We start from the raw sequence: 21,988 nt of genomic DNA, 5'->3' as shown, positions 1-21,988 counted from the left end.
TTCAAATGGTTCAAATGGCTCTGAGCACTATGGGACTTAACATCTGTGGTCATCAGTCCCATAGAACTTAGAACTACTTAAACCTAACTAACCTAAGGACGTCACACACATCCATGCCCGAGGCAGGATTCGAACCTGCGACCGCAGCGGTCACGCGGTTCCAGACTGAAGCGCCGTTAACCGCACGGCCACACTGGCCGGCGCATGGTTTTTTCACAGTTATCTTCTTTGAATCTATGTTTCTCTTTCCGACATTTGTTACTGCCGTTCTTGGAGAAGGTCATTTCTTTTCAATTATACTGCCAACTGAGCTATTCCTTATTGCTACATCTACAGCCTTACAGAAATTCAAGCGTATCTCCTCCTTCCTTATTACTTCCGTTACGTACTTCTTTGCGTTTTGATTTTTCGTGACTAATCTCTTAAACTTCAACCTACTCTTCGTCACTACTACATCATGAACTGAGTCTATAGCTGCTCATGTGTACGCCTTACAATCCAGTATCTTACTTCGGAATCTCTGCCTGACGACAATGTAATCTAACTGAAATTTTCTCGTATTTCACGGACGTTTCCAAGTGTACCCCCTCTGACAAAGCTATTGGCGGAAAGAGGGTGATTTCATATGCCATAATCTTCGGCCGCCAGTTCAGCCTGACAAGGGCATTCTGTTTACTACTCAAAGACGCTACCGGTAGACCATGTATGCAATTGTGTATAGTAATGATAAAAATTGCTAGACCGATAATGAGACGCCTGATGGGGCCCCTGATTTGTCACCCTACTCAAGTGTCTGGGATGCAGTGGGAAACAATATACCTTAGTTCCAGCCTCCAAGCATCAATCCCCATAAGCTGAGATTGGATGAGTTTCACTCATAGCATGTAATTTCTCAAGATGAGATTTAGGCCCTGTTTGTTTCCTTGGCACAACAAATACAAGACTGTTCATGATCGATGTCTGTTCCTAACTGAACGAAAGTTTAACCATTTTATACTTAGTACATGATCAGCGTCTGACGCGCCAGGTTAGCTGAGAGCGCTAATGCGCTGCTATCTGGACTTGGGTAGGCGCGCCAGCCCCAGATCGAATCGACCTGGCGGATTGACCACGTGGCCGTGGTGTTGGCAAACCTGGATGTGGTCTTTAGGCGGTTTTCCACACCCCACTAGGTGAATACTGGGCTGGCCCCCACATCCTGCCTCAGTTACACGATTCACAGACATTCGAAACACTTTCGCATTATTTCATGGTTTACCCTAGATACTGACAGTTGGGGTACACTGATTTCATCGCAGGGTGGGGGAAGGTATGGGGTGGGTGTAGGAAGGGCATCCGGCCACCCCTTGAAATTAACCTTGCCAAATCCGATTTTAATCCTGCCGATCCAGTGAAAAACTGGGGACAAAGGCAGAAGCAAAAGAAGAAAAGAAGATATGACGAGCATCTGCAGCAAAGTTTGATAAAAACCAGACCAGTGCTTTAATGTGTAATATTTTCCACTTTCTCTGATGTATATGCAATGATGTTCTTTTCATGACTACACTACAGTTGTGTTGAACATATATAATACATTGACAAAAGATTCTACTCAATACACTTCTGACAAACGTGAAGCATCCAGAAGCCATAATCTGATGTAAATATAACTGAGCGCACTTACACACAATTAGTCCGTATGTAAATTATTAAAATTACAATTTTTGTGACGGGTAGAACGGCCGCCAGACTGCACTGATGTTGTTCGTGATTTCTTGATGTTACCAGTCCTGATACGATATATAACAATCGTGAATATTTTGAGATGTTGAGTGATCACTGTGAAGTATATTACTCGTGCAATGCAGTGTCATCAGGAAATGACAGATTTTGAAAATGGCCCCATTCTGAGCCTATATTTGGCCGACTGATCGCATCGCGCTACATCCATATTTGTGGTGCATTTCAGATATGATAACAGGACCTGGGGACTGAGGAGTTGAGGTCACAGAGCACATAGAAGCAGAAAAAGTTAGCAGCCTTTATTTCACACAATGTCTAGGTTGTACACGCCCTTAATAAGTACACTTGACAGTGGATCACAGCAACAATACATATATACATTAAATGAGGGTGTAAGAACCAATGTAACTTACAAATAGGTATTCTGGTATACCCTTTACTGCAACTGTGTAATATTTTAAACCAAGACTATAGTCAGAATTTATTTAAATGAAAGGCCCAATAAAATAATTTTGTCATTAAAAGAATTTCTTTAGTACGATTCAAACTTAAAATAAATTTATCTTAAAAACTCTTCATAAGAAACATAAGAAAAAATGACAAAAATCATGCAATACCAGAACAACCACACCCCTATCAAATCAATTAACATTTCATAAGCAAGGAACATCTGAAGGACGTAGATCCATATCGACAGCTGCAGAAACCACATAAATGGTACCAACCATACACCGACCCACCAACTGGCACCGAGCGAGGTGGCGCAGTGGTTCGCACACAGGACTAGCATTTGGGAGGATGACGGTTCAAACCCGCGTCCAGCCATCCTGAATTAGATTTTCCTTGATTTCCCTATATCGCTTGAGGCAAATTCCGGAATGGTTCCTTACAAAGAAATGATGATCTCACTGTTTGGTCCCTTCCCCAAAGTCAACCAATCAACGGACCAACAGGCCTGCACGCATGGGTCCAAGGCGGCCCCACCTTGCGCTTCCACAAGGCGTTTCGTAAACATACAACCAGGTACGCCCGCAAACACACAGAACAGCAAATATATCTTTCGAAATCGGAGAAATCAATCAGTAACTCTCTGTGAAAGTACTGGACACAACGGAAGCACATAATCAGTTCCTTGGAAACATGATGTAAGGCTTGCAGTGGACAAGCGAAAGGTGATGCACTGTGTCACAGTCTTCAGCAACCCCTAGCACAAATGGCAGAAAAAGGTTCAACGTTTGCTAAACTGATTTCCGTATAGATAAGCGCACCAGGCGACGACCGACAGGAAGTGGACAGGCGACCTCTAATAGACTCACCCGCACCAAGAGAAACCACAATGAGCGACAATCTTTGTGTGATTCTCTGTCACACCTTCCTCATATACAGGACAACAAACCACTCTTCTCACATCCCTTTGAACTCCATTCATGATTTCCGTGGCCATCCGTCCATTGGTGTCCTCGTCCGTAGCAGCACTGCACACATCGTGCATGCGCTGGCCCTGGCTGAGACGCTCTCCTGTTCCCGGACAAGGAACTCAACGCCCTGGGTTGGGTATGGATTCAGAGGTATCAGTATTCGGATGTGAAAGGGTCCGTGTTATACCGCACGAGAACGTGAGAACAGGCATACACGTCCTTGAAATTCCGGTCGGCCACCGCAATGAATGCTGCGTTTGGAGTGGTTCCGTAACCAGAAAGCACGGACTACGGTTCATGGCATCGCACTGTGTTCATCAATGAATTACGGTTCTGCATTACCATGGATGAGAACCGTTGGCGCGTAATGGGCGACGTAAGAGGAGGCACCATTTCTCCAGTGTTTTGGAGAGGCGCTGTGGTGTTGCTCTTGGGGTCACGGTGTGGAGAGCCATCAGACATCGCTACAGTTCGCAGCTGGTAGTGGTTGAGGACATTCTGACAGCAGAATGGTATGTCCGGATATCCTGCATCCTCATGTGTTACCTCGCATATGACAGTATCCAGGTGCAATTTTTCAACAGCACATTGCTCGTCCACATGTGGGAAATGCTTGTACGATCTATCCGCGACATCTGCTGAGCTTCTCCCCTGACCAAGATCCTCAGGACTTTCCCTGATAAAACAAGTGTGGAACAAGCTGGAATGTCAAAAACGACCCGGTTGATTATCCAGTATATCAAGGACTATTTACAATAGTTGTGGGCCATACGGTCTCAGGATGGGACGCAACAGCTCTGTGGCATCCACCCCAGCCGAACGAGGACATGCTTCCAGCCCAGAGAGAGTGCAACATCGTACTGACTAATGATCTGTATTTCCAAGTTTCTTGTAAATTTTGCTCCATTTTGTAATCACTGATTTAACGTCAAATACTCTCACAATCCGTGAAGTTTAATTTCGTTTTCTTCTTTCCTTCTATGTGCTACACTTTGTTTGTGAGGCAGGGTTGTTATGTACTCTCACATCGTCCGTGTATAATAAGTAACCGACAGCAGTAGGTAGTTCTCGACCGGAATTTACTAAAAGTTTTAGTAATTCTTTAGGAAAAATCTTGTCGCCTGCTGTATAAAAGAGAAGGAAAGGTTCAAAACTCCAATTTGTGTTCTATCATACAGCATAGGAACTCAGTAATACAAACTAGTTTACTGCAGAATGAACCGACGTTGGTTATCCATGTTATAGCGATGTCATTTGACTAATGTTTCCATGAAAAATCTACCCAAAGTTGCCAAAGAATGTTGTATGTTTCCATATTTGGACTGTTACAATTTTAGTTTGATTCCAACCGTTCTAGGACTTTCGAAAACCTGTGTTTGTGCCGTCTAAATGAAGATGCTGCATTCCCTCATCCACCAGTAATTTTGTTTCTATTGAATTGAGTTTAATGGCCGCGCGGAATAAGCCGAGCGGTCTGGGCGCTGCAGTCACGGACTGTGCGGCTCGTCCCGGCGGAGGTTCGAGTCCTCCCTCGGGCATGCGTGTGTGTGTTTATTTGTCCTTAGGATAATTTAGGTTGCGTAGTGTGTAAGCTTAGGGACTGATGACCTTAGCAGATAAGTCCCATAAGATTTCACACATATTTGAACATTTTTGACTTTGATGTTTAGAGTTTAGAGGTTGGCAGCAGATTATGTCCCACACCATAAAAAATATAAAGAGGTAAATTTACGTACGCAAACTTGAAAATATAAGATGTGTTTCACAGAAAGTGTAACTTGAACATAATTTTGTTTAAATAATTAAATATGTTTCACGAAAAATTGAAGGGATCTTAATTTATTTTAGAAAATTGTGCTGTAATGTAAGACAGTGAGCAGTGCAAGCTCGAACCTCCAGCTTCAGACTCAATGCAGAAGTACTTTTCCTTGGAAACGGTGCATCCGAACTTTTTTAGTTTATATTGGTTTTAGGCAAACCGATAAGATTAAATGGAGTGGTGCAACTTTCATTACGTAGAAACTGCTGGAGAAAGCGAACTTAGCGTCGCAATTTTCAGTAGTAATTTGGTGTAACCCAGAGTTGGTCATCGTGCATTCAGACATGTCACGTGTAGGTTCAAGGATTTATTATCGAAGGCAGAGAGCAAAGAAGTGGTTCAAATGGCTCTGAGCACTATGGAACTTAACATCTGAGGTCATCAGTCCCCTAGAACTTAGAACTACTTAAAGCAAACAAACCTAACGACATCGCACACATAGATGCCCGAGGCAGGAATCTAATCTGCGACCATAGCAGTCGCGCGGTTCCGGACTGAAGCGCCTAGAACCGCTCGGCCACATCGGGCGGCGAGTGCCGAGAACGCCTGGTCAATAATGTTGCTCATTTCTAACGTATCCTTTGAAGTAGCGTAGTGGAAATAGTGTAAAGGGAGGAAGTAGAGGTTGGGCTTATCGCCCTCATTGCTGGTGGACCCTGAGTAATTAGATGTAATTATATTGATTAGTGAGAAAAATATATTTTCTCATTAGAAGAGAATATAATAGAGTGAAAACTACCAGTATCGGTCTCTATTGGGTTGCTGTGTTGTATAGATTAGCGTCCTGGTCACGTGTGTGTACCTTTTATTCAGTATTATTACATAGACAAATTTTCGTTCCAATATCTCTTTTGCCTAAACCTATTATCCTTACTCATTAGCCGCGTTAACAAAAACCAAAATTTAGAACACTTTATTCTTCTAAAATTTCTGAAAATCAGTTTATCCGAGTTGTTACAATGGGAAGACATTAGCAACAGTTCTAAAACACGAACAATTATTGTCTAAGGAGTATCTAGTTTATTTTAGACCATTTCAGTCATCTAATGAAAAATGCCTTTCTGCAGTTGATGTTTTGAATGACGCTTAAAGAGAGAAAACGAGTGTTTGTAAGCTAACAGATTAGCTTCCTAATGCTGCAGTATGGAAAAACATTTTCATGGACATTTAGCTAAGAATAAAATTTATTTTTAATTTTGCCAAACAACAAAAGATTAGAAAACATTACAGTTTACGGTTTCCGTTTATGTCTTTGGTGTGTCCCAAAATATATAATCAAGGCGAGTGCAGTCTAGTGACCGTGAGGGTCATGTCGCTTGCCCTCGTCTAGCAATCCACCGACAGGAAAATTTTGATGATGGTACGCCTGGACATTAAGGAAAAATTTGCTGGACACGCTTCGACCTGCTATTACATTAGCAACCCTGTTGCTAGCGCTACGTCTTCTTGCAGCAACGTCAAGCTGTGCTGAATAAATTCTTAATACAATTTATTGAAAAAGCAATAAAATAAAAGATACGATAATCTTATCATGGATGTGCCAAACCAGATTGTGCACCAGACTAGCTGGTCTCCTGCTGATGAATTCGGGGAGGGTTTTCTCCTGTCTAACGTCGAGCATTTTGGATGTGTGCTTTGGCACTACATCTGAAAATAGATTCGTCAGTCCACAGTACAACAGTCAACGTGTTTGATTAGGAAATCAAATACAGGATTTGTTTCTTATCTGCAATCGTATTCGCTTGATATCTGATGAACGTAGTGGTGATCCCCGGACGATACGTATCTCGAAATACACTGTTATCGACCGTTTATAGAGATGTTATCCGACATTTTGTAGCAAGAATACCAGCTCACAACAGGATCGGCCTGTCCGATCTTGATATCTGTCTGCATAAACTCGCACTTCTTGTAGGTACTTCTGGTGACATTCTGCGAGTACCTGGGGTACGGGGCACGTGCGGTAGATGAAGAAATAGTTTTTGAGATTTCATCAGAAATGCGCTGAGCACATTTCCTTCCTGTCAATATCATTATACTATCTTGCTCTTCTCAAAATAATAATAAACTGATTCTACGTCTGTTCATTTGGTAGGGCAGGTACAAGGTAATTGACGACGTTTCTCATTTCGGAGGAGTGAATGGATGGCTTGTGTGTGTGGGGTGGGGTAGGGGATGAGGGGGAGTCGTCTGTTGCCCCCACCTCCTCGACGCTGTATTCACCCCTGGAGAGTCCCATAAGCATATGTAATATCTCTTCCTTAGGATGTGCTGTCACAATAAATAAATAAATAATTAAATGCATTCGATAAAGTGAAGATTACTTTTGAAGAATTATCTCCAAAATTCATCTTGCTAGACTCCAGAAATGCCACTAGCATGTTACCCTCTCCAGTGTGGCTCGTCGTCATGAAACGTGATTTACTAATAGAACCGAAACTGCATCAATAAAAAAGATTTTTAGTGACAAATTATTTAGTTTCGAAGGTTCTTTCCAACTGCGATATTTATTTTTTCCTACGTTTCCGTTTGAAGTTTTGTGGTTGAGTTCGATTTACAACTTACTAGTAGCTATCAGGCAAAGTGAGATTAACCAATTTTTTTTATCCTTGACAGCTCACCTAAAACTTTCCTAAACCAAAACAGATCGGACACAGTGCTTCCACTAAGAATTGTCGGTACGGTTGGTCTGAAAGGAGTATATATCATTGTTTTGTTACTCCACAAGTGTAAGCAATGCCCAAGTAGTAAGCCCTACCGAACCTCCCTCCATTTCCAAGAGGTTACGCGCTTCTGTAGCAGCGACAAAAATATCCTCTCCATTTCACACATTACGGGAGTACACTAAAGTTCGTACTTTTTGTCGCTTGACGGAAAACAAACTCGCCGCGCCTGCCCCTCCCGCAAATAACCATAGATATTGCCGACGTGGGGTCGTTTGAGTTCCTCAGCGATATATTTAGCTGAAGAGCAGAGGTTCCTGTTGAGAGGACAGATCAAAATGTGATTCCTGAAAAGGGACGGCAGCGTTTCAGTGATTGCAGGGGCAACAGTCACGATAATTGATGATTTAGAGAAATGACTCATCTGGCCTTACGCTAGCCAACGTGGCATTTGCTGTACTGGTATTGTGGATGGCTGAGAGCAATTGGAAACTTAAGATGTTATATCTCCCGAGGGCATGCAGCTCTTCTCTGTGATTAAATTATGATGGAATTCTCTTGGATAAGACATTCCGCAGGTCAAATAGTCCCCCATTCGGTTATCCAGAATATCATCATGAGGAAAACCAAAATGGAATTCTACGGGTAGAAGAGCGGGATGTTGGATTCGTAATGTGGTAGGGAGATTAGGGAATTTTAAAAGGGGAAGGGGTATGTTGATATTAGACACATTGGGAATTAGTGAAGTGGATGGCAGAGCCGGAAGAACAGTTCTTCTGGTCATGTGAGTACAGGGTTCTAAATACAAACTCGAATACCGGTAATGCAGGAGTAGATCTAACAATGAATACGAAAACAACAATTCGGATAAGCTAATGTGATGTGTGTAATATACAGCCCGGAACTGCGCGACCGCTACGGTCGCAGGTTCGAATCCTGCCTCGGGCATGGATATGTGTGATGTCCTTAGGTTGGTTAGGTTTAAGTAGTTCTAAGTTCTAGGGGACTGATGAGCTCAGAATTTAAATCCCTTAGTGCTCAGAGCCATCTTTTGTGTGTAATAGTGAACGCATTGTCGAAGCCAAGGTAGGCACAAAGCCAACACCCACCGTAGTAGTACAATTTCACACGCCAATGAGCTCCGCAGTTACTGAAGAGACTGCAAGACGTATGATGAGAAGAAAGAAATTATTCGGACAGTAAAGGGAGAGGAAAATGTAACCGTGGTAGGAGACAGAAATGGATAGCTGGAGGAGGAAGAGAAAGGTAAACAGTAACACAACAAAGACTGAGGGAAGGGAGCGAAAGAGGAACCCGCCAGGTAGAATTTTGCATGGAGCATGATTTAATCATACCTAATACTTGGATTAAGATTCGTAAAAGAAGGTTATACGTGGAAGAGACTTACAGACATTATAAAGTTTTACATGACGAGGCAGTCGTAAACCAAAGAGGGTAAAGCTCATAGATGAAGAAATGTATCGAGCGCCCTACAAAGAAAATTTGCGAAAAGAATTTGACAGAACTCTAATAGATCTAAGACGAAACATTTTCCCTCGAGCAGATGACATTCCCTTAGAATTCAGCGTAAGGAAAGCTTCCGGTATGAAATTATTTATTGTCTCTATCGCTTGTACGTACACAGGATTACTGAGTTCAACATGACTAAGCTGCAATGCTATATGATACACCGCACTTTCTTGGTACCACCGAAACGGACTCATAACAAAAAGAGAGTATAACATTAGAAAATAAATGTGTCTCTTCATGGCAACACAGAACCCAAGAAATACATATTATAATTTGTAGCAGGCAATTAACCCGCACACACGGGGCACTTCTTGATGTGCCGTACTGTAAAACCTGGCCTGGTCAGATGAGTCCAGAAGTCAGAGCTGACGGTGGGTTCGTGAGCGATGCAGACTACACGAAGCCGTGGACCCAATTTGTCAAGAATGTACTGTGTAAGCTGGTGGTGATTCCAGAATGGTGTGGGCTGAGTTTACGTGAAATGGACAGTGGACTGGGTTCTCTGGTGCATTTGAAAGGATATTGACTGGAAATAGTTATATTCTGGAATTTGGAGACCATTTTCAGCCATTCATGGACTTCACATTACCAAACAACAACGGAATCCTTATTGATGGCAATGCACCGTGTTAGAACATACTGGACAGTTGGTTCAAAATGGTTCAAATGGCTCTGAGCACTATGGGACTTAACATCTATGGTCATCAGTCCCCTAGAACTTAGAATTACCTAAACCTAACTAACCTAAGGACGTCACACAACACCCAGTCATCACGAGGCAGAGAAAACCCCTGACCCCGCCGGGAATCGAACCCGGGAACTGGACAGTTGGAACAAATGATTTGAGCATCGGGTTCTCCTGACATGAATCCCATCGAACATTAATGTGACATAATCGAGAGGTCAGTTCGTGCATAAATGCTCTACCAGCAACACTTCCACAATTATGGACGGCTTTTGAGGCAGCATTGCTCAGCATTCCTGCAGGGGACTGGACCGACTTGTTGGGTCCAAGCCACATCTAGTTACTGCAGTACGCCAGGAAAACGAGGTGCGATACGATATTAGGATGTATCCCATGACTTTTCTCGACTCAGTGTAGAGTATCGTGGAGAGCTGCATCAATCCAGTGTTAGGACTGACACCCAAAACAACAATAATAACAATGAAAGTATCTGCAATTTTAAAGTGAGGTACAACAAAACTGTTTGTCTAAAACGTTATATCATATGAGACGGAGAAAAGCTTCGTGATCGGGAAAAGAAAAATTTGAAAGTTCATATGTGTAGGTTACTATTTAAGGAATATTTGCGCGGCGTGACTTGAGAGGACCTATAGAACGTAAATGAGATTTCATCCCAGCTACTACCCAAAGCCGAGGCTAAAACTTTTAATCAGTGTTTAGTCGAGACTCAGGTCCCGATATGACACAGTGTTTCCTTGTAGCACGTACTACATTTCTGAAAAGAGGACCTAGGTGGCCTCTTCGTTACAGTCTTATGTTTGGGAAAGAAGACTAATTTCGGGCCTGCCGCGGTGGTCTCGCGGTTCTAGGCGCGCAGTCCGGAACCGCGCGACTGCTACGGTCGCAGGTTCGAATCCTGCCTCGGGCATGGATGTGTGTGATGTCCTTAGGTTAGTTAGGTTTAAGTAGTTCTAAGTTCTGGGGGACTGATGACCTCAGATGTTACGTCCCGTAGTGCTCAGAGCCATTTGAACCATTTGAACTAATTTCGGTCGAAATATTTTGTGAGTAACACAAGTACGAAGTAAGGAAATACAAGCTTACATTGTTCAGTTGTAAAGCAAGGAGAACGTAGCATAAAAGCTAATGAAGTTTCATAATTATACACAGTCCAGTCACAGTAATGTGACGATCACCTATGTTCGACGATCACTTTTAGCAACCGCTCACAGACGGCAGGTGGCATCACTAGGTGTGTGTGTGTGGGGGGAGTATATAAAGTGTGATTGGGGGGGGGGGGGGAAGGGGAGGGAAACAGTGCATACGTGTTGTAATGAGGAAACGGAGCGATTTATCTCATTTTGGGAAGGGCATGGTCATTGCCTTTCGGGCCAAGGGTGGAACCCTTCTCTAAACGGCTAAGTTTCTGAATTGTTCACGTGCCACTATGGTTAAAGGATACCATGCATGGCAGATTGCCGCTATTCAAAATGGGCACCAAGGCAACAGCATTGCACCATCGGCCTTACATGACACTGAAGAACAGTAACTGTGGGGAAGTATATAGCCGTGCAACTGTTGAGCAACCGAACACCTGGATGTACCAAGAGACTACCAACAGCGTACCCTCAACGACTGTTTAGCGAACATAGCAGTGTATGGGCCTCTGTAGCAGTCCCAAAGTTCATGCGCCCATGGTGCTGCTGTTCATCGGCGACCAACCCTGGAATCTGCACAGAGGACCTTTGTCGTGTACAGAGTGAAAACAAACACACTGAAACAATAGTCGGAAGGATCAAGGCCGGAGAGGATTTCTTGGGTGATCTCGTCAATCTCGTAGGACCATGTTCACCCCTACGAGCAGTTTGTTATTCCTCGGCACAACAGCTAGCATGCACCTGTCGTTGGGGACCATGTTTACCCCTACGAGCGGCACAACAGCTAGCATGCACCTGTCGTTGGGGACCATGTTCACCCCTACGAGCAGTTTGTTATTCCTCGGCACAACAGCAAGACAATACGTTGTCTCACACAGTCCGCAGCGTACGTTCGTGGTTCAAAGAGAGCCAAGGTAAGTTTACCGCACACCCCTGGCCACCTAACTCCACTGGATTTAAGCAAATGGCTCTAAGCACTATTGGACTTAACATCTGAGGTCATCAGTCCCTTGGACCTAGAACTACTTAAAACTAACTAACCTAAGGACATCATACACATCCATGCCCGTTGCAGGATTCGAACCTGCGACCGTAGCAGCAGTGCGGTTCCGGACTGAAGCGCCTAGAACCGCTCGGTCACAGCGGACGGCGGGATTTAAACCCAATCAAGATTGTATGGGACCACTATCATTGGGCTATGCACACCATCGATTCTTAACTGACAAATCTAGCGCAACTAACCACGGCACTCGTGTCGGCGTGGCTCCACATCCCTGTCGGGACCTTCCGGAACTTCAGTGAATCTCTTCACGCACGCCTCGCAGCGATCCGTGATGCAAAGGATGATTATTCAACCTTTTGGCAAGCGGTCACATTAATTTGATTGGACAGTGTATAAATATACAGTAAGGAATAAACACAACCTCATACAATCTCGTATCTATGAAACTGGGCTACCTAGCAGACCATGAGTTGTAAGGATACAGTGAATAATGCCCCAAAGCTGGGACGATCGGTGCAAAAACAAAAATGGACTAGGAGAAAATCAGAACTATGACTTAGAAAGGCAAATAAAAACGTTTCGGAACATGAGCGAATTATTGAAAATATCAGAAGTATAACTTCTTCAGGTTTCACGTTGGTATGAAACAAAGCTCTAAAACCAAAAATATATTTCTGCAGCTATGAATCCTTAGTACAGTATAGTATGTGTGTTTAGAAAAATGAGACCCTGGAAGGGGACAGTAGATTTACCTGTAAAACCAGATGAAAAATTAGAAATAAATGTACCAGTTTCGACTGATGCAGCAGAATTACATTAGCAGACGTCTGGAACAAAATGCGTTTACGATCGTGTTTCTGGTCAACAAGATGGCAGATAAGATAATACATATAAGGCATAAAACAAATTTAGAGTCAAGGAGGAATTGTGTTTATCGCGCCGAAAGCTACAATCAAAGTACAGAACATACATTCATAAACAGCATCGAAACTGCGGCAAAGAGTGCATAGTTTAATGGCAGTATTCTTAAAAATAATTAGCAGTTGTATTTTCAAATTGTTCCGTCAGTCGGATTCCGAACTAGCCAAGTCATTAATTTACGATAGTGCCTACGCTTAAATGCCTCTCGAAGAAGGTCTTCCAGTGTCTAAGCAATAAAATATGATTGTGAGCTGAGCGAGCGAGAGAAATAGCATTATGGGTGGTGACAATGGAGCAGTCGATATTTCTCCTGGACATCAGATGGGTTTCAGTAGCGCGTCTTATTTCTGTGCCATCCTTTTATCTGAGAGTAGCACTTACTTTCAACGTCCTCATCTGCTTGTTGGGTGTATTCTAATCCCTGCCGTCCCCTACACTTTCTAGCGTTTATGGTTTCTTCTCGTAGCATGAAAGTTATTGCTATCATCTAGTACCTTGTCACTGTTATCCACATGCCTCTCTTCTGGGCAATTCTGGGAAGAGCCTGCTCATTTCTTATCACTCGACCAAATTTTCCACATCTTTCTATAGCACCAAAGACATCTCGATTCTCTTCTTTTCCCATTTGCCTGATGTCCATGATTCACTTCCATAGAATTCCGCCCTCCGAAGGCAGATGCTCTGAAATTTATCTTACAAATTAAGACCAAGGTCTGATGATAGTAGTCCTTTCTAGCCCTACGTCAGTATGCGTTTCATGTCCTTGTTCCTTCGTCCTTCATAAATTACTTTGCTCCCATGGCAGCGGAATCTTTCACTTATTCTACTTCGTGGTCTCCAATTTTGATGTTAAATTCATCACTAATCTCATTTCTGCTATGCCTCATTCTTTCATATTTATTCGGTCTACTTCCAAACTATTTTCTATGCTCAGTAGATTTCATCGATTTGACAGAGTATAGCAGCGTCGTCCGCTAAACTCATCACTCATATTCTTTCAACATGTACGAGGGTTGGAACTTAACTATTGGCAACTATTTATTCACTACCGATACAAAAGAGTTACATGTTTGCACCTGTTACTGTCCTTCAGTCACCAACGTTGTGTAGAACCCGTAGCCAGCGTTGTGGAAGGCGTAGTATACCGTTAGCAGAGCCTGTTCTTTTGATGGTGCGATGCGAATGGAGCGGTCTACTGCCTGTCGAATCTCTTGTACAGTTCAGAAGAGATTGCCACCAAGTGGTTCCTTCATCTTCGGAATCAGATCAAAGTCACAAGGACTTAAGTGCGGGGAGTATGGTGGATGGTACAGTACTTCTCAGTCCCATCGACCGAACATGTGGCCCATGTCTCATCCAGTATTACGATATGGCCTAAGAAAGCCTCTTCTTCGCGCTCATGGCGCTCCAGGTGCGTCTGAATAGCGTCGTAACGCAACCATTTCTGTATTTCCGTCAAGTCATGCGGAACCCATTGTGATGCAAATTTCCGCGTGCCCAGGCGTTCCATCAGGATGCGAAGCACAGTCGTGTGCGCTAAACCGGTTTCGTGGGTGAGCTCACGAATCGTATGGCGTCGATCACTGTCCACTAATTCGGCAATAGCATGCACTGTTTCTTCAGAGACGCTAGGGCGACCTGCCCGATGCATGTCTGCCACAGTTTGCCGACCTTCGTTGAAGAACGTGCCACTGTTCTGTACTGCAATGCCGATTCCCCGCACGCCTCTTGTAGACCTTGATGACACTGTCGTGCTGTACGACCTCTGGCACATTCAGTCTTGATCCAACTCCGTTGTTTCTATTTCGAAAACATAGTGATACCGTTACGTTAGACCGCTCACTCACAATTGACTGTGTTTCCCTCTATTGTGAACACACCGTTGACGTGGGACGGGCGAGTCCATTTGGCCGGAGGTAAGGTAGGTACGTCGACAACGTGTGCTATCAGCGGCAATAGTAGATTCTCTTGCGTAATGTCTCCACAGCAGTGTTGCCACTATTTAAGTTATAACCCACGTATTTTACTGCCACACCTGAAACATTCCATCATTGCTTCTTCCATATAGAAGATGGTCAGGAACAACGTGAAAAGCTTGTATGGGTTTTGCAGTCGAGATTGTGCTGAGAAATAAATATTAAAAACAAAATTCGATATGTAGCGCCATTTCAGAGTTACGTAGCATTAACGTTAGGCACTAAAATGCCGTAATGCACAGACTTCAACGCACCTGTACGATACACTTGCTCGATTGCTGATAACCAGTTAATATGTGCCTCTTCTGGAAGTCATAAGTTTACGCTAGGTGAGCAAAAGCTACGTTTGCTCGTTTTGCGGAAACCAAACGAAGAACAGGTTTGACGACGCTCTCTCCAGCTATCTGCTTCAACTTGTGTGCGACGCCGTGAGTGAATAATTACAATGCTACAACTCGGAAAAAGCACAGTGTGTTGATATTTCCTCTTGAGAGTTATTTCTCAGTACAACTTTCCCTGCAGCACCCTTAGAAGCCCTTCAGTCTATTTCTGAACACTCTGTATGGATTGAACTGTGTAATATCTTACCTGATACAAGCGCTAATTTGTGGTCTTCCATTCTTATTTTTCCATGTTTCTTCTTGTATGACCCATTTCTTCTTACAGGTAACACCTACTTTCCCGAGAATTTAGAACGACTCGCACCATTTTACATTGCCGAAAGCTTATCCTATGTCGGAAAGTCCTATAAACGTGCCTTGATTTTTGTTAAACCTTCCTTCCACTCTCAAGATTACGTCAGAAATACCTCCATGATGGCTTTTCCGTAATTAATGTAGCGACGTACTTCGCCTCACATTTGTTGCACAGTGAAAAGATCCTTAGACTGACACTTCAACCGACGCCCAGTTCAATTGTAGATCCATTGCGAGCGTCTTCCAACTGATCTGGGAAGTGATAACTGCCTGTTGTCGGATGTAAGTGAAAAGTCTGTGTGTGCGTAAGAGATCATGATGGGTCCTGTTAAGAGCCTCAGTTCCAGCACGACACCATGTCAATACATCTATTGCAGTTGCATGACAAAATTGGTGGGAAACACCTCCCCTCCCCCATTCTCCCAGAGTCCATGGGAACATGTTACAGTGGTGAGCAACCACGCCCCCTCCTCCTCCTCCTCCTCCCCCTCCTCCTCCTCCCCCTTTTATTACTGGAGCAATTGTGCAAGTTTCGTCATCTCAGGTCTGTTCACCATAGTGAGAGTGAGAGGTTTGTTATAAATAACGGTAACAAAACAATTTTTGGATTGTTAACAATAATTTTCGGCTTCTAGTTTTCTCTCCCTATAGAGCAGTTGCATGAGCCTACTGACATCTACTTTGTAATGAAAATATGAAGTTCTGTTGTAAATAATACCACTGATGTAATGAATTGATTTATGGTTCATTAATAACTTTTTCAATAAACATATGTTAACAGGTTTTTGGTTTATTTATTAAAAATATTATTTTTATAAGATCATTAATTCATGGTTTAATTACGATTATTTTCTAAGATTTTTAGAACAAATAATTTTTTACTTTAGAGTCTTTTTTTTTCTTTATTGTAATTTGAACACCCCATACAAGGTGGGCTGGCAGCGTAAAAGTGTACTCCGCTCTTCAGCCATAAGCAGTACAATAAAAGAGAAAGGGAGACAGAAAAGTAACAGACTGGCGGTTTAAAAAACAGTAGATACAATAATTAAAAAACATGAAGCCGTTCACACTCGACGAAACAAACAAGAAAACTGTCGGCACTATGCACAAACACTGATGAGTTAGACGACACATGTGAATGTAGGAGCGTGGACGGCGAAAAACACTGATGCACAAACACGACGGCACAGACACTAAACCGAGGGCGATGATCTCCGGCGCGCGAATGTTCACAATGCGGAGGAGGAGGAGGAGGAGGAGGAGGGGCAGGGGGAGAGCGAGAGGGGAGAGCAGAGACGCTACAGGCAGGGGTGAGAGGGGGGAGAGAGGAAGGGGGAGGGGAAGCCAGGGCGAAGAGGGGTGGAGGGAGGGGACGGGGAAAAAGGAAAGAGAAGGGAGGGGAAGAGAAGGGAGGGAGGGTGCCTAAGGGAAAGGACACCGGAAGTGGAGGGGCAGGGTCAAAGTTGATAGGAGGGGTAGATGGAGGGGACGAGGACATCATCAGGGAGAGGGAGCTGGCGAAAGCCACCTTGGGAGAGGGTAAGGAGGGTGGAGAGATAGAGACCGGGCGGGACGTGGGAATACAGGCGCGGCAGCGGGCGGGGACGGGAGAGGATCGGGGATATGAGCGGGTGAGGAGGATCAAGTTTACGGGAGGTGTACAGGATCCGTATCCTTTCAAGGAAAAGGAGGAGGTGGGGGAAGGAGATGAGATCATACAGGATCCGCGTGGGGGAGGGGAGACGGATGCGATAGGCGAGGCGGAGAGCATGGCGTTCAAGGATTTGGAGGGATTTATAAAAGGTAGGGGGAGCGGAGATCCATGCTGGATGGGCATAACAAAGGATAGGGCGGATGAGGGATTTATAGGTGTGGAGGATGGTGGAGGGCTCCAGACCCCACGTACGGCCGGAAAGGAGCTTGAGGAGATGGAGGCGGGAACGTGCCTTGGCTTGGATTGTCTGGAGATGGGGAGTCCAGGAGAGGCGACGGTCGAGGGTGACGCCAAGGTACTTAAGGGTGGGAGTGAGGGCAATGGGACGGCCATAGACGGTGAGATAGAAATCAAGGAGGCGGAAGGAAGGGGTGGTTTTGCCTACAATGATCGCCTGGGTTACTTTAGAGATTATATATATATATATATATATATATATATATATATATATATATATATATATATATATATCGCCACTAATAATATCAGGTACAGAGTTACTTGCTATACATTTATACACAAAGATACTATTTATTTACAGTAAAAGTAGCACAGAAGTAGAAGAACCTATATAGTACACATCTCACTTAATGACTGTTTTTTTTTTTTTTTTTGACAGATCTTCTATGTCGAAATCCTGAAAAATGTCTAGCTCAAATAAAAGATGATAATCATTATAAGGCAGCTGAAACAAAAATGTTTCCTCATTTGATCCTGGTTTCCCACCGCAGCGTCGTGGATTATGACTACAGAGTTAGCTTTTACTGTTTCAGGTGGCATGATATCACTGCTTTCGCTCAGCATCTGGAAGGTCCTGTAATACATGGTATTTGGGTTGAAACAATGATTTTGGAAATATATATACACGCTTGAAGTAGATCCCCTCAGAATGTGTTGACAATGACAGAACAGCGTCAGTGTCGGTCTTCTCATAATGTGTTCCTACAATTACAGCGTATATATTTTGTAGCACGTCATTTATCTAGTAAATTGAGACATCTAGTTGGTAAAACAAATAGTTCTGTCAAATGCTCGAAACGTATTTTTAGAAATTATCCTCACAGTGAAAATATCCGCAGGAGACATTCACGTTAGCTTCGATATGACATCGCTATTTACCAACGTCCCAGTTACAATGGAGATCATATGGGAGAAAGTTGCTCCAGATGTTTGTGACTTACAATGGTGAATTCAATGAACAGGCTGAAGGCGTTGCTATGGTCTCACCCATATCGCCAGTTGCCGCTGGCATTGTTGTGGAACATTTTCAGCAACAGGCATTAAGAAGTGCTCCTTTGAAGCCATCTCGTCGGCTCTGCCATGTGGACGATACATTTGTTTGTTATATGGCTACACAGCGAAGAAAAACTTCGAGCGTTCCACAACTTCTTAAATCGAATTCACCCTAAAATCAAATTTACATTGGGGGTTGAGAGTGAGGTCGATCTTCCATTTCTAGATTTGTTGGTATACAGACGATCTGATAACACTCTAGGTCACAGAGTGTATAGAAAGCTGACCAAAACAAACTGGTATTATTTAGATGCCACTTCGGACCACCACCCAGCCCAGAAGGAAGCAGTGTTCAACACTGTCTTCACATGCCTTCCGTATCAGCGATGACGACAATCTGGATTCGGAGTTGAATTTTTTAAAGAGGACAATGAAGGTAAATGCCTATGATAGTTGTTCAATCGATAGGATTTTTAGGCGGAATATTAATCACGCAAATAAGAATGACGAGGAACCCCCTTCCCACTCCGTTACGTTACGGTTCTTTTCTGGGGTCACAAATAGAATTTTAAAGAAAAATGGTATCCAGACATTTTCCTTTAGTCAAAACAAAATAAAAGATTTTTTCGGCGAAAAAAAGAATGCGCCTGATTGCCTCCACAATGCAGGCGTCTATCAGGTGTCATGTGGCTGTGGAAAAGTGTATATAGGCGTAACGGGAAGAACTGTTAACGAACGCATTAAGGAGCACGAACGGCACACGCTGCTAAAACAAAGTGTAACATCGGCAGTAGCGGAATATCATGAAAACTGTGGCTCAGACATCGATTTAATAACGTACGTGTGCTGGCTAAAGAAACCAACAGAAGAAAGGTCCGAGAAACGGTTGAAATTTCAAAGAATACTTGTAATTTCCATAGAGAGGACGGCTGTAGGCTTCCGGCATCGTGGCTCTCCGCCACAACAGAAGTAAATATGCGGCCGCCATGGTGTGCGAGCAATACAAACAATGCGCTGCGAGTCGTCTCGGCGGACAATAGTATTTTGGGTAAATATTCCCCCTCTCTTGCTCTGTTCGTTTCGCATTTAGGCAATGGCGATGGCCAACCAATAGCAGTAGGAGAAATTTCAACCAATAACCCTCCTTCTAGAGTAAGTGTGGAATAGTGCCTTTCTAGCCAATGATGATGGGCCACCAATAGTATCCTTAAGAGTTCAGTCAATAACGCCCATTCTTCTGCATCAGCGTGGCAATATAAGCCTACGACGATGGCCTACCAATGGAAGCCACGAGAATGTTAACCGATACTCAATTCTCCAGCAAGAACGTGGGAAAACTCCCCTTTATAAGAGAACGTGACACTGGTCTGTGACAATGATCTAGCAATAGTGGACACCCTAATGTCCTGCAAAAGATCCCAGCACAGGGGTCGAACGTCGATTGTTTTATAAGGAAATATGACGCGGCCTAGCAAACCAGAAGATTTTAACTTTAGTGACAACGGCCACGAAAGCCTGCAGACTTGCATAAAGCGTATGTATTGTCAGGGGGTAGTGACCTATTCTTCTTCTCCCGGTGTCCAGTACCATTGCAGGACAGTCGGTTACTACGAAGTCCTTGTGACGAGGATGTTTCATCACGGAGTCATAGTGATGACTGTACTTTCACATTAGCATACAGGATACTGCACAGAGAAATGAAACTACACACACCTATACTTCTTATACTTCTTGTTTTTTAGTTATAATCTCTTACAAGTATCAGGGTATAAAAACATACATAAATAAGAATGTATGTTTTGTGTCTACATCTGGCACAGCTGGTTATTAAATTTTTACAGGTATCGGTACACAACATGAATCGTAAAACTGAGTGATTTTTTTTCTGATGGATGAAAAGTTTGGCTCGCTAACTCAAACAGATTGCTACACAATTTTTCGTAGACTCAGTAAACGAACAGTAGACGGTACGGAGCATGCCGGATCGCGTAATCAGCCTACGTCAGATTATGAAACGTCTGCTCCTGTAGATGGGTGCACTCTCCTGTTAAATAATTCAACTGTTCGCAGGAATTCTCATGTAGTGATCGTATGATTACCCAGTGACACTGAGGAAGAGTCAGCGTTTATGTTGAACAAAGCAGCAATCTGGACTGAAGTATCGCGTAGACGAACCCAGTGATCTAACGATAATATTACCTTGGTATCTCGTATATTAAGGATTTTCGAACACCAGCACTAGACAGAACTCATGATCTGGCACCACACTCACACACACGCAGCAACTGTTGTTTAAACTATAGGTACACGCTTAAGCAACATTATAGCCACATCAGGTAGCTACTGACAAGACTTTGCCCAGCCAGCAAGGAACAAATGAAAAAAACTTATTAGGTAAACGTCACATTTTGCTTACGTTCTTATCCACAATCATCATCAGCACTAAGTTATATCAAGGCTGTCTTGTAGAGGGGAGTGTTGCTATCTATTTTGACACTTTTATCCTTTGAGAGTTCTCCGGTGACTGAATGAACGATTTTTCTATCACTGTAAATATACAGATTCCTCGTTTAAACTGAAGACAATGAAATATCTGGAAAACTACACACCAGATAAAAAAAGTTATAATTCCCATTTGTTTGTCTCAGACTGGGACATCCAACGACATCACACTCGACCCGCCACCATACCCCGTGGCTCGAGGCGAAAGCTACCCTACTTTTCCAATTAGAGTAAGAGTTCAAACGTAGTACCGCAAACTTCAGTACACTTAGCGACCTGTTTTTCAAATGACCATATACAGGGCAGAAGCATATGTGCGGGAATATCAGCATAGGCGTTTCTGATGCGCTCGACCATCTCTTCAAGGCCTATTGGCACTTGCTGGTACACCTTATCTCTTAAATATCAGCGTAAAAAGAAATCCAGCGTCCTCAAATCTGGCGACCTAGCGTGCCAGTTAAAAGGGTCACAGCTGCCGATCCACCGAACATTGTAAACACGGTCTAATACCTCCCTTGCTTCAGTAGCGTAATGCGCTGGGCAACTGTCATCCTGAAACCACACACATTGTCGAACGTCCAGGGCAGCATCCTGCGGTAGTACCGGTAGTTCCTAGTCCAAAAACGTTCGATATTTGTACCCATTCAACGTGACGTCCGTAAAATATGGACCAAAGTCTTTATTCCCCATGATGCCACACTAAACGTTAACGGACCAAGGACGTTGATGGTCAACTTGCCGTAACCAGTGGGGATTGTCTACACCCAGAAAACGAATATTAACGCTACCAAGGTATGTGAATGAAGACGCATCAAAAAACAGAACCTCGGCAAAGGACGTGGGGTTGTTGCATTTATTGACATTCCCATTCACAAAACGGTACCCGGTTATGGAAATCGGCTGCCATGAAGTTCTTGCTGCAGTGACACGTGGTATGGATGCTACTTATG

The sequence above is a fragment of the Schistocerca serialis genome, chromosome 2, assembly GCF_023864345.2.
Source record: "Schistocerca serialis cubense isolate TAMUIC-IGC-003099 chromosome 2, iqSchSeri2.2, whole genome shotgun sequence".
Taxonomy (NCBI): domain Eukaryota; kingdom Metazoa; phylum Arthropoda; class Insecta; order Orthoptera; family Acrididae; genus Schistocerca; species Schistocerca serialis.
Note: the sequence above shows the minus strand (reverse complement) of the source record.